Here is a 13,771-nt window from a genome sequence, read left to right on the forward strand (position 1 = left end):
AACAGCAAAGAAACAAACAATCCAATCATGAAATGGGCAAAAGACATGAACAGAAATCTCACAGAGGAAGACATAGACATGGCCAACATGCACATGAGAAAATGCTCTGCATCACTTGCCATCAGGGAAATACAAATCAAAACCACAATGAGATACCACCTCACACCAGTGAGAATGGGGAAAATTAACAAGGCAGGAAACAACCAATGTTGGAGAGGATGCGGAGAAAAGGGAACCCTCATACACTGTTGGTGGGAATGTGAACTGGTGCAGCCACTCTGGAAAACTGTGTGGAGGTTCCTCAAACAGTTAAAAATAGACCTGCCCTACGACCCAGCAATTGCACTGTTGGGGATTTACCCCAAAGAGACAAATGCAATGAAACGCCGGGACACCTGCACCCCGATGTTTATAGCAGCAATGGCCACGATAGCCAAACTGTGGAAGGAGCCTCGGTGTCCAACGAAAGATGAATGGATAAAGAAGATGTGGTTTATGTATACAATGGAATATTACTCAGCTATTAGAAATGACAAATACCCACCATTTGCTTCAACGTGGATGGAACTGGAGGGTATTATGCTGAGTGAAGTAAGCCAGTCGGAGAAGGACAAACATTATATGTTCTCATTCACTTGGGGAATATAAATAATAGTGAAAGGGAATATAAGGGAAGGGGGAAGAAATGTGTGGGAAATATCAGAAAGGGAGACAGAACGTAAAGACTGCTAACTCTGGGAAACGAACTAGGGGTGGTGGAAGGGGAGGAGGGCGGGGGGTGGGAGTGAATGGGTGACGGGCACTGGGGGTTATTCTGTATGTTAGTAAATTGAACACCAATAAAAATAAATTAAAAAAAGATTATTTAGATTATCAAAGAACTGACTTTTATTACTACCATGCAGCATAGTGTTATACTGAATTTTGTTACTGTGATGCAGATGGGTCTCTGAAGCATTATTTCTTCATAGACCAAGAGACCACAAGGACCGTCTCTTGGCCATGCCACAGTGAGTCACAGCTGCCGGCTACTCTGCCCTCCTGCAAGACCGTTGCATGTGAACGATGCACTCCCATCACCCATCGCAATTCTGTGTTTTGCAAATAAAGGCAAATAGTCCCCCTTGCACAATCGTTGGGCCCTAGTTACCGTGGCACAAGAACACTATCAAGAAAAACGAGGAAGCACAAAGATAGCCTTTGCCAAACATGCTCGAGATAGCTGTCCCCTGTGTGCACTGCATGCTGCGGCGAGCACGCCTCCAGAAGTTGCGGGGGGCACCTGTCAGCAGCGAAGAGGGCTGGCCCCCGCCACGGGAACGCAGGCCATTAGTGCTAAGGCACAACCACACTGCTTTGGTAGGAAATGCAGAGCCCTCGAATCCAAGCTCATCAAGTCAACACCACCAACCGAGCTGGTCACAGCAGCGAGTTTCGACAGATCCACAAAACCAAAGGACGTTGATATGCCCAACTCGCTTCCTCTTTCTACTCTTCTCTCAGCGTCCACAGTGCATGGGCTCAGATTGACAAGGGTCCACATGGAACCTCTTCTATCTCTGCCGGTGAAGTTCCAGGCCCCACAGGAGTCCCAGGACAAACCTCCAGTGCTTAGGACGAGGGCCAGCTGATTAGAAGAGTAATTGCATCTTCACGGGGATTGGAAAATACGACGCCAAGGGGGAAGGCCGACCCCACACGAATACACACCACCGTGCTCGCCCGAGAAGACACGGTTGCCCTGGATCAACTACTCATTCCGTGAGTGCTTGTTAGCAGGAGGCCAGCAGCAATTACAAAGAAGAAAGAAAGAAACGATTTTACCGCTTGAGTCAGAGAAGTCTTCCTTGGTGTTAGTGTTTCTGACGTGTGGCCTCACAGCGGCGGGCGTGTTTGCACACCCTCACTCTCACCTTGTGGGAGAAACTTCCAGCAGTTCTTTTCTTCGGTATCAGTGTTTGTGCTGCCAGGTTGTTCACTTGGAAGATCGTGAAATTTCACAGGCACACGCAGAAGTTCACCCAGAGACACGATGACAGCACGTCTGTGGCACAAACAGCAAGAGAACGTCAGCATCTGCCAAAAAAGGAAAACCCAAAAAAGGCCGCTTGGTTCCCATGAATCCTCGTGGACATCGTGTGTCTGTGGCTTCCAAAGAGTAAAGCCCAAAAGGCAGAAACCGTTTCTGCGAAGGGGCCGAGAACGGTCGGCTGCCCTGAGTGAAGACCCAAAGCGGGGGCTGAGGACCACCCAACTCCACGCCAGCCGCGGGGGCCTTGCGCCCAGGGCCCTTGGGCGGCGCCGAGTGGGGCCACCCTTCGCAGCCAGGCTCAGCTGACCCGAGGCCACAGCAAGACTTCATCTTAAAGCCCCTTAAAGCGGGCAGCCCGGGTGGCTCAGCAGTTTAGGGCCTGCCTTTGGCCCAGGGCCTGACCAGGGACCGGGGATCGAGTCCCACGTCGGGCTCCCTGCATGGGGCCTGCTTCTGCCTGTGTCTCTGCCTCTCTCTCTCCCTCAAAAATAAATAAATAAATAAATAAAATATTTTAAAAAATAAAATAAAACCCCTTAAAGGGACACCTGGGTGGCTCAGTGGTTCAGCATCTGCCTTCAGCTCAGGGCATGATCCTGGGATCCTGGGATCGAGTCCCACATCAGGCTCCCTGCATGGAGCCTACTTCTCCCTCTGCCTGTGTCTCTGCCTCTGTGTGTGTGTGTGTGTGTGTGTGTGTGTGTGTGTGTGTCTCATGAATAAATAAATAAAATCTTTAAGAAAAAAAAAAAAAACCTTAAAAATGTTAATTCTGCTGTGGCCGAGGAATCTGGGCTCGGGTCAGCTGTTTGGGCCGAGGTGGTGACTGTGTCCCCGTGGGCATGCTCCACGGCCAGCTCCGCTCCTGCCCGCTTCCACGCCTGGGGCCTGGGGCTGCCCTCACAGAGGACCACAGACGGGGTGCTGGTGGCAGAGAGAGAGGAGGAGGAGGGTGGGGAAAGCAGAAGAGGAGGGAGACGATGACGAGGAGGAGGAGGAAGGAAAAAGAAGGGAAAGGAGAGAAAACCAGGCATTATACGCCACCTGATGCAGGAATAACCCACCACCTGTAGTCCCGCCAAAGGGATTAGAAGGGAGACGAACGGAACCTCTGATTTCAGCTGCCAGCCCTCAGGAAATACACAGCACAGGGGAACACCTGATTTGCACCACGAGTAGGCAACCAGCCAAGTCCAGACTGTGAGAAACCCTGCAGGTCAAATGCCCCTCTACCTGAGAGGGCCGGGAGGGGACCTGTAAACCTCATGAGACCCCAAGACATAACACATGTGTTGATGTGGCAAGACGACACTGTAGAGACTAGGAGTGCACGACCAGGTGCTAGAACCATAAAGAAACGCCAGGAGGTGGACGCTCGACGAGTCAGGAAAGTACTTTTAGGGGAAGGGAAGGAGGGGTGGAGAGGATGTAGAGGGGCCTCTGGGGCCTCTGGGGTAACGAGCGAAGCTCTATTTCCTGACCTGAGCAGCGATTAAGGGATGGTCCTCTCACAGCTCCTGAAGCTACACATCAATTTTACATGGTCTGCTATGTCTTTTATAACTTTTTTTAAAAAGGGGGAAGGAGGCGAGAGAGAGAATTATCTAGCCTTTTCTCTCCCCCTGGAACTTGCATTCGCCACAGCGCTGGTCTCGGCCATCGGGGTCCTCAATGGTAGCCAGGGCCACCCAACGGCATTTCAGTATTCCCAGGACGTCTCTAACATGGAGTGCGTCGTACTGCATCCCTGCGTGTTAGGGAGTGGTGATCCCAAGCACGGTGAGTTTACAAGGAGCGCGGCACCGAGTCTCTACTCCATCTGCTATGGAGAGATGGCACTTCAGGCAGAGGAGGGCAAGTTCTTCCTCGTGCCCTCATGGCTCAGGTTTGCTAAGTTACACCATGCCACAGCTAGAGAGGCCCTCGGAATTCACCCAGCGCTGTGGTTTTTAAAATACCTCCTCGAGGGGCACCTGGGTGGCTCCGTGATTGAGCGTCTGCCTTCAGCTCAGGGCCTGACCCTGGAGACCCGGGATCGAGTCCCGCGTCGGGCTCCCTGCATGGAGCCTGCTTCTCCCTCTGCCTGTGTCTCTGCCTCTCTCTGTCTCTGTGTCTCTCATGAATAAATAAAATCCTTTAAAAAAAAATGCCTCCTCGCTGTCCACCGAGCAACCTGCGTCAGCATCTCTGCGGCTCATTTTAGGATGTGGAGCTTGCAGTAGCGCTGGACTCAACCTGACACAAGCTCCCTAAGTGACTCGCACACGTCCTGAGGTTTGACATCCTTGGGTCTAACCCAGCCTGTCTTCTATCAGGTGAGAAAAGAGCACCTCAGCGAGGAGGAGGGCTCGCCAAACTGTCGTGCAGGAAATTAGCACAAAGCCAGGACTGGAACTGCGTCCCCTACCCCGGCCTCCCGCTTCTCCCAGGTCCCTCTCTCCCTCAGCATTTAAGGCCCAGGAGGTTCAATTTTGGGTAGAACGGGCTTGGCTTCCACCTTTTTGGTGCTTACTAACCCATGAGGCCCACACCAGTTGTTTTTGGTTTTTGTTGTTGTTGTTGTTGTTTTTAGATTCCGGAGATGTATAATTACAGATTGTGATGTGTTCTGAGAGACAGGAGGAGAGACCTGTCACACCATTCGGGTGGACAGGTTGGCTTCCATGAACAGGTGGCATTCGAGCAGAGTCGTGAGGATGGATGGGACAGCCCTGAGGTCAGAGGGAATCTGGCTCCGTGGAGGGGCTGAGAGAGTAACGGGAGGACACTTAGGGTCCAAGGCTGAGGAACAGGGAGGTGGCATTCCTGGAGCACTCCTGAAGTCCCCCTGTCCCCGTCTGCATCTCAGACAGCTGTTAGCAAAGCGGCCTGTCCATCCGAATCATCTCAGGAATCTAAAAAGAATATTTCTGCCCCTGCCCAACCCTGGCAGATCTCAGGACTTTATATATATATATTTTAAAGCTCCTCCATCTATTCTGCTGTGCAATGAGGTGTGGGAACTTCTGGCCGAGGAGATTTGGGGAAAATGGAAACCATAGAGGTTAAATGGTGAGCTGGCTCTGATTTTCTGTTCAGACCCTCAATGTCAATTGTCAGTGGGGATAGAAATACCTGCTTCATGGGGTCGGAGCAGGGATACATGAGAAAACATCTGCAAAGAACCAGCTCAGGCCTCAGTACCTTGGTACATGCTCAATACATAGCGACTGTAATTAAATCCAGGCCTCTGGTTGGTGGGGGGGGGCTATTTTTAGAAAGAGGGATTATTTTTGTTTTTGGGAAACTCTGGGTTGCATGCCCCTAAACTCAGAACAATTCCTGTCCCTTCCACCTCCCACTCCTCCCCTCGCTTCCCCCCTCCCCTCCATTGAGACCAAGAGATTTAGGGTCAAGGCCCGTTTAAATCTCTAGCCTGCCCCCGCCCCCCGCAGGCACACTCTATTCCCAGCTAGCCATATGGGTGAATAATCTTTTCCCTAAAAATAGACAACGGGCACAGGCTCCATCCAGATTGGATTTCACCTCTTGTTTTTAAGGCTGTCAATCTGGCAACCAGTACTGAGGCTAAATTATCTTCTTGAAAATCTTAAATGATGAGAGGAAAGCCTCTGGGGTATGAATTCTTGGCGTTGGGACAGTTCTGTGGCAAAAATCTCCAGATCTGAAAAATTGAGCAAGAGATTTTGAGCCACAACTACCTATTGTTGCAAAATCAGCAGAGACTTCTGGACTGTTCCAACGGGAAGGCAACATCAAGACCAGATAGCACAGTGAGTGACCTGGAGGCAGGGGCATGGGATCCCCGAGTTCGCTTCTAGATATTGTCAAAATGACTCTCAGGTCTGTCGTCCAGCACCTTCATTCTCATGGGAGGGAACAAAACAGAGCACAAATTACAAAGGTGACAGGGAGGTTGCAAGGGATGGGGAGAGGGAGGGAAAAGCCGAAAGGGAACATGGGAATGTCTGGGGTTGTGGTCTGCTTGTCCCTCTTCTCCCTGGACCACTGCTCCCATCCTGCGCAGGCTTTTCTTTTTTTTTTTTTTTTTTATAAAATTTATTTATGATAGTCACAGAGAGAGAGAGAGAGAGAGAGAGGCAGAGACACAGGCAGAGGGAGAAGCAGGCTCCATGCACCGGGAGCCCGACGTGGGACTCGATCCCGGGTCTCCAGGATCGCGCCCTGGGCTAAAGGCAGGCGCCAAACCGCTGCACCACCCAGGGATCCCATGCGCAGGCTTTTCTGTTGGCGATCCAGTCTTTTCTGTTCTGGGGCCCTCTCCTAGGTCCAGGGGTGTGTGTGTGTATATATATATATATATAGCTCCTCCATGTATTGTGGGGTGTAATGAGGTGTGGGAACTTCAGGCCTGAAGGCCCCTCACAGGTCCCTTCCTTTATTCTCTCAAGTACAGTTGACATAAGACAGTGTATTTACTGTCTTTCCTGACATGTTAGGGTGACATAAGAAGATTCCAGTGCAGACCAGGAGAAGAACATAAAAACTGGACACTCAACTCAGTGTCACTAAGAGATTATGGGCCATGAAAATAAATACATAGGATTCTGCCCCCCGCCCCACCACCACCCAACTCTTGCTCTTGTAGCTGTATTTCCTAGTTTCTGCATTCATTTCTTCATTACCAACCAACAGTCATTGCTGGCAATTCCCCCAACTCGTGACCACCCACCTCCCCCACCTTACCCGCACCCCAGCCCCAGCCCCCCTTGTGCAGGGGCCCGTCTCCACTCAGCCCTCCCTCCTCTCACTCCCCTTCTTGTGACCAACTTCGTCCAAGTCCGGCAGCCTAAGAAGCAGGATGGCCCTCCTCTCTGGATTACAGAGCAAGATTTTAAGATGAGTAGGTTGACAAATGTGCCCGCATCGGGGGTGCGACGAGAGGCGCTTCATAAATGGGCAGGGTTGTACCTGCGGTGGACCAAGAGTGCCAGGCCCCAGTGTTCGGCCAGCGCAAAGGAAAATGAAAACATCTGAGTGTGACAATAATACAACACGAGCCATGTTTTGGGAAGATTTGAATGCAATTAGATATGAACGATTTTGGAAAGTTATAGAGGAATTCTTTGTGCAAAAAATACTTAAAGAAAATTTTAAGTAGTTTATCAATAAATTCATACTTCATCGATTTGTTCTATGAATAGTAGGTAGATGTCAGCTAGTTTAATTATGAGTTATTCGTGGTTTGAGACTCTTCAAACTTTCCCAAAAACGTACCATTCCTTAAGGATACACTATGTACCAAACATGTGCTGAAGGCTTCTCACATAGTCTCATTTTCAGTTAAGAAAATTAATACTGGGGACGCCTGAGTGGCTCAGTGGTTGAATGCCCGCCTTCGGCTCAGGCTGTGACCCCCGGAATCCCAGGATCGAGTCCCACATCGGGTTCCCTGCATGGAGCCTCCTGCTCCCTCTGCCTGTGTCTCTGCCTCTCTTTCTCTGTGTCTCTCATGAATAAATAAATAAAATCTTAAAAAAAAAAGAAAATTAATATAAGTCCCAAATGGTCAAGTCACTTGCCAAAGGCCACACTTTCCCAGAAAGTGGCCAAGCTGGGATTCTAAATTCTTATTGGCTGGCATCAGTAACTGGGACTAGGTTGTAGTTACCTGGAGGCGCAATTCTAGAATTAGTCTTGAGTTGGTGCCGGAGGAACGCGCAGCCAGTGAAAGGTTGGTAGGATCTCTGATGCTTTCGGAAGAAAGTTGGTATGTGTATCTCACTGAACTGATCACTGCAGCCCCAGTTCAAACCCAAATAGTATGTGCAATATGGCTCTAGAGTGAACTGGAAGTTCACTTTAAATGTATCTGAAAGAGGGAGCATTCGCTCAAGTGGACGAGGCTCTAACCACCCAAAAGCCTTGGGAAAAGAACAGCCCTGCTTGGTAGTAGTGGATGATAATCTTGTAGTCTCTATAACTGGCTCCAGGCAGCCAGGCCTGTCTAAATGCCCATCCGCAGCTCAGACTCTTGAGCAGGGCCTCACTTGGCTTTCAGAGTTGCTAAAGGGGTGGCAGAAGTGGCAGGTGGATAATAACTGTAACCCAGACCCCAGCTGCCCCTCCAGCCCAGGGCCTGCCTTCTCAGGTTAGCACACATCACTCCAGTGCAAAGCTCAGGCCCTTTGCCAGTTTCTACCCTACAAAATTAGAAATTCACCTGCACTGGGACAGCCTCAAATCAGTCACTGCAGTGAGTATAAAAGCATGGTGGTAACTTATGGAAGCAACCCATAGTAGTATGAACCCAACTGTCCATAGTAGATGAGTGGATACACACACACACACACACACACACACACACACTGGAATATTACTCAGCCACAAAAAAGAATGAAGTCTTGCCATTTGCAACGACACAGATAGATCTGAAGGGTATAAATTCAGACTTCTAACTCTAGAGATGGTCACCAGAGGGGAGGCAGGTGGGGGGAAGGGTGAGATAAGTGAAGGGGCTCAAGAGGATACTTACTATGATGAGTACTGAGTGATGTAGAGAATTGTGGAATCACTATATTGTACACTTGAAGCTAATGTAACACTGTATGTTAACTATACTGGAATTAAAAAAAAAAAAAGGTAGGAACCAACTCCACACACTCTTTCGCTCACTGTCCTCCGCCCTCCCTCTCAGGGGCAACACAAACCTCTCTTGCCCTTTTTGCTTCAGCGCTTGACTATGTCTCTGGGTCCTTGTTCTCCTTCCCAAGAGGCGTGTCAAGAAAATTCTTCCCAAACAATCTGGTGTTCTCTCCATGACAAAGCCTGAGGGATAAAGTCTCTCCATCTCATGACGTAGTCACGGCTGGGGGATTTAACGAGGGAAAGGTTTTTCGCAGCCCTGAGATTTGATTGGTTTCATATAAAAACTGAGGGAGAAAAAAATGTATCCACAAAGAGGCTCAGAGACTCGCCTGCACTGAGCACAGCAGTTTGGGCCATTGCTTCGAACCGCTGACCAGGAGCTTGTAACTGTGACATGTTTCTGAAAACCACACACTTCATCAGACACCATTTGTTCACTGTTACACCACAGTCTCCAGTAAAGGCCTTATTTCTAAACATGAAATCCAGGGATGCCAGATTATTCTCTCATTTGGACACAGAAGTCATTTTTCTCACTGTTTCTCCCTGTTTTGTGTTCATCTGATGGTCTAGGTCCTTCCGAGGAATTAGCTCTTGTGTCAGGAGTCCTTCCAGACTGCTGTCTAGTGTTCTCTTTTTCAATCCAAAGTTTCAAAGTGCTACTTGTCGGTGGTGGGCCTGGGGCCACACACAGGAAGCAGTCTGTCATTTCTGAGCTCCCAGCACGGGTGGGGACACGGAGAGCCAACCAGGCATCCAGGACCTCCTCACCCCTTCTCCTGCCCACCCTCCGTCATCTTTCCCTTTCAGACCAATTAAAAGCAAACATAAATTTTCTACCACAACAAAAACAAAGGTCACTTCCAACACTCAAACTATTTCAAGGATTCAGAGATTCCATGTAATGTGGAAAATGCCTTTGACGCAGGATTTGAGCAGAACATCGAGTCATTTAAAAAAAAAAAAGATTTATGTATTTTATATGAGAGGGGGGGAGGGACAGAGGAAGAGGGAGAGAAAATCTCAAGCAGACTCCGATCTGAGCACAGAGCCCGACAGTGGGGCTCAATCTCACAACCCTGAGATCACGACCTGAGCTGAAACCAAGAGTTGGACACTTAACCAACTGTGTCACCCACGTGCCCCTGTATTTTAACAAAATACAGGACCAATGGATTTGTTGCTAAAAGAATTTTTCCATCTATCCCACAAAGGACTAATTATAACGATCGTTAGTATGTATTGAATGATTTCAATATTCACATGAATTGCTTCAGGTTACCCTATGAGGTAGGATTGTTATTATCCCCACTTTACAGTTAAGGAAACTGAGATTTGGGGACAGTAGGTGACTTGCTTCAAGGTTGCTTGGTTAGGACACTTTTAGGGTTAGAATTCCCATCCCAGTGGTCCGGCTCCAGCCCGTGCCTTTGGCCACAGCCCTGCAGTGACTCTGGAGGGGGTGTCCAGGGTACTGGCCTTCTCCTAAAGACAGTGTAGAGGAAACTCCTTTTCCAGCTCTCAGTTACTTCATTGTAGGCAACAGAATTTTCCTTCTCCATCTTCTGTTTTGCAGATACGACCACTGCTTCCCCTGGTGAGTGCTCTTACTTCCAACCCAAAGAGGTGTTTATAAGACAAAGACCATGTCCGTATTGCAGTGTCTTCTACATACAATACATGCTTAATCTATTAATATACATTCTTTGTCCTCTCTGGACCTCAGTGTTCCGATCTGTAAAATGGACACAATAACTACAGGTTCATGGTAAATTAGAAATTAGATTACATAGGTAAAGCATAAGCTCTCAGAATACTTGACCTCTAAAAATTCTGGTCCCCTTTGCCTTTTCTTCCCTGGATCTAGAGGATTTGATGTCACCTCTTTGTCAGCCAGAGCTGGAAAAGCTGTCCCAGGCAGCCTTTCTGCTACCTACAGGAAGTCTTTGGGAGGCTTTCGGGAGGTTTCCTGGAGCTCAGGAGCTTTGCCCTCTCTAAAGCCCAAGATCAAAAGTCAGGAGAAGGCAGGGCAGCTCTATCCTCCCGAGCCTATGTGCAGCGAGAGAACCTCAGAGGCACGTACTGGCCAATTGTTCGTTCATTCACCAGCCTCTGTGATCCCCTGCATGGTCAAAGGCATGGAGATAGTTGCTATCATACAGAGTTGGTTTTTTAAAAGACACATTCAGGACTCTTCTAGAGCTCCCTGATATAGCCCAGTATTTCAGCTCCTACACTTGGGTTCAAATCCCAGTCTCACCACTTGGCAGCTGTGTTGCTTTGACCAAACCCCCTCAACTTTCTAAGCATCGTTTCCTCACCTTCAACTCCCCTCCCACCCCCTACAACTCCACATGGCCCTTAAAAACCCCGCTGCACCTTTCTCTACCAACTGTTTTGCTGTGAATCTCCTAGGACGTTTGTTTTTGGTTTTGATTTCTTTTAGATACTGCCTGGATAATCCATCCTACTTTTTAAATTCATCTGAAGCACAGAGGACAATGCATGGCATCCAGGGAGTGAGAGATAGATGCAGCAAGAAGCTAAGGAGAGCAGAAGCATCAGGAACAGAAGCCCCAGTGGCCTTGGCAGGACCCACGGCGATTGCGCTTGGGCCAGTGCCGGCTGTGTCACATCAGATCCCCCCGCAGCGCTGAGCGGGCTTCAGTGAGCAGCCCACGGCTGGGTGGGCAGGTGACACTGGGAATCCCAGCTCCGCCGACCTGGTCCTTGCTGCCCAACAGGCAAACGTGGCTGTCAGACCCAGCTCCGCCTGTTAGTATCGCAGCATCCATCAGTGACCTGGGAGGGGAGGCCGGCCAGACCCAGCTCTCAGGCCACTGGTTTCCAGCATAAAGGAAACTTGTTCCTCAGCCCAAATCATTAAGGAACTGATAACAATCTGTTGCCAAGGTAGCTATTCTTTCAAGATGGTCAAACAGAGAAATTACTCAGATAGTCAATAGTGATGTAATTTTGAACCTAGTGGCCATCTGGCATCAGGTCAAGAAGCAGAGCCAAAAGCCCATGCGCATTTTTTTCCTTCGCTTGCAATTTTCCTAAGAGCCCAGGCATGGGAACCTTGGCCGCACCCCCTTGGCCCTTACAGCCAGAGGGAGCAGCAGTATTTGTCACTGTGCCTGGGAAAGAGAAGAGGTCCTCTGTGGAACAACTCGAGAAGGCTCCCGTGCCAAAGCCCCCCTCTTCCAGCCCTTGTCAATGCTGCCTGCAGAGGGGAGCCCAGAGAACAGCCTGTCAGCTCTTTTCAAGGCTGAGAAAGTCAGGCTTTCTGTCGCCTTGGCGGGACTGAGGGGCTGGGATCGCTGGTCATGGGCCCAGGATTTACACAGAGAGGAGCAAAGAGGGATGGGAAGCATCAGACCTTTCACTGATTGAGAACCAGGGACTCAGAGCTGGAAGAAAGCTTCACAGCCACTCTGTCCCTTCAGATGATGAGAAACGGAGCCCCGGGAGAGTCCCACAGCTCAGCGCCCGGGGCCCCTGCCTGCCCAGAGCCAGAGGGTCTGAGCCCGGCCTGGGTGTGCACAACCTGCTGCATCAGCTCCGGCTCTGCCGCTGGATCCTCACCGCAGCTGTGATGCTCCGGACCGTTGGTCCCAGTAACAGGAGAGACTTATTCTCCAACCCCCCACCCCCATCCACCTCCAGCCAGTGGCCCACGCAGCCCGCCTGCGACTCCCCCCCACCAGCCCTCCTAACACAAGCATCCGTAGGGACTCAGATTCCTGGAAGAGCGACCCAAACTCTCCAGGATGCTGAGACCCTGCCGTGGCGGAAAGAGAACCGCCAGACCAGGGCTCACAATCAAACGCTGCCACTTTCTCACGCTTTATACTGGTCAACGGACTTATTTTTTCTGAGCTTGGATGACCTCGTTAGTAAAATGGGGATAACAGCACATACGAAGGAAGATTTTAAAACTGCAGCGCGTCTGGCACGTTACACCCAGGAACTGGCAGCTGCTTCTCTTTGAGATCTTCCATCTTACCCAGGTTGGGGAGGTGGGTCTCTTGGCCATTTGCCATCTGCTTTCTTTGGTGGTCCTGGCTGTCACTGATTTTCACCCCGTGTAAATGCAGTTCCTCAAACGTTGGCTGAACACCTACTGGTGTGCAGGCCCTCATTGAATGCTGAGGATGCAGCCACCACTCAGCTACCTCCTGCCCCCTGGGTGCTCATGGCCAAAGGAGAAGGCAGAAAAAGAAGCCACAGAGTAGCAACTTCACGGGCAGAATGGGTACAAACATGGCCCGGAGAAGTTAGAAGAGGGGTCGGACGCTTCATGATTTGAGTATTATCTAAACTCCCCTCTTGTTCCAGCAGGACCCTGGTGCTTCTTCCCATGACAGAGACCCGGGGGCTGGGGTTGGGAGCAAGAGTTGCCCTGGTGGGCTCCACAGCATGGAGCCAAGTCCTGAAAGAAGGTGCTTGAAGCAAAGCCTGCATCAAGAACTAAGCAGAGGGCAGCCCCGGTGGCTCAGCGGTTTAGCGCCACCTGTAGGCCGGGGTGTGATCCTGGAGACCGGGGATCGAGTCCCACGTTGGGCTCAATCATGGAGCCTGCTTCTCCCTCTGCCTCTCTCTCTCTCTCTGAATAAATAAATAAATAAATAAACATCTTTTTTAAGAAAAAGAACTAAGCAGACTATCAGTCCTGAGCCCTATCCCCAAGGAGCTGCCAGGAGCCTGAGGCAGGGATTCGGTGCACTTGATTTATTGAGGGAGCACTCTCAAGACAAGGCGAGGGAGGGAGGAAGGCAGGGTTGTGGTCTCCGCTCGTGTCTAGCTTCAGCCTTCCCACAGGGAGCTCTGGAGCAAGAACTGCTACACGGAGTTGACGCCACAGTGAGACAAGGAGGCCGGACTTTGGTACTCGGTGCCCATCAGTCATTAGCTGGGTTTTGAAGAAGGGGTGGGTGCCCCTTGGCTGAGGTGGTTCCTTCTGGGCTAAGGACAATTCTGGAGGGAAGGGAGCAGCTCATAGGCACCACTGCTGGAGGAGGCTGGCCTCTGCACTGTCCAGTTAGAGGTTTCAGCCTGAGGAGGGTAGGCAAAGGCAGGACTTGATGGAGGCAGCCACATGGAAACCGAATCCAGAAGGTTGCAGAA

The 13,771-nt window shown here is 50.2% G+C and overlaps 1 long non-coding RNA gene across 2 annotated transcripts; it reads left to right on the top strand.

Annotated features, from left to right (window-relative positions):
* The first annotated feature begins 5,545 nt into the window (after positions 1-5,545).
* On the top strand, positions 5,546-13,296 carry LOC140609447 (uncharacterized). 2 transcript variants are annotated; one of them, XR_012011281.1, is made up of 2 exons: positions 5,546-5,805; positions 11,088-13,296. It is a non-coding gene; the product is annotated as an uncharacterized lncRNA (long non-coding RNA). The 2 variants fall into 2 exon arrangements; XR_012011280.1 differs by lacking the exon at positions 5,546-5,805 and adding an exon at positions 7,701-7,727.
* Positions 13,297-13,771: the final 475 nt, after the last annotated feature.

Source organism: Canis lupus, chromosome 18 (assembly GCF_048164855.1).
Source record: "Canis lupus baileyi chromosome 18, mCanLup2.hap1, whole genome shotgun sequence".
Classification (NCBI taxonomy): domain Eukaryota; kingdom Metazoa; phylum Chordata; class Mammalia; order Carnivora; family Canidae; genus Canis; species Canis lupus.